We start from the raw sequence: 246 nt of genomic DNA, 5'->3' as shown, positions 1-246 counted from the left end.
GCTGTTGTTTTTGCTTTTAGTTTAAATACTGTGACGCATTTGGTTTATTAATTATGCAGATGACATGCACCAGATTCCCAGAAATCTGTTGCCAAGCTTCTGGAGTTCACAGAGAGCACACATTATTCGCAGGGTTTTCTAAAACAGCATATTTTTTTACAGTTGTGATGCGTTTGTTACAGTTATTCACATGCATCAAACATTTACTTCTCAACAGGGTGACAGAAATGTTTGGGAAACCTGTTT

The sequence above is a fragment of the Rhinichthys klamathensis genome, unplaced genomic scaffold, assembly GCF_029890125.1.
Source record: "Rhinichthys klamathensis goyatoka isolate OS25496 unplaced genomic scaffold, OSU_Roscu_1.1 h1tg000437l_1, whole genome shotgun sequence".
In the NCBI taxonomy this organism is placed as follows: Eukaryota; Metazoa; Chordata; class Actinopteri; order Cypriniformes; family Leuciscidae; genus Rhinichthys; species Rhinichthys klamathensis.
This window is presented reverse-complemented; position numbering follows the sequence as displayed.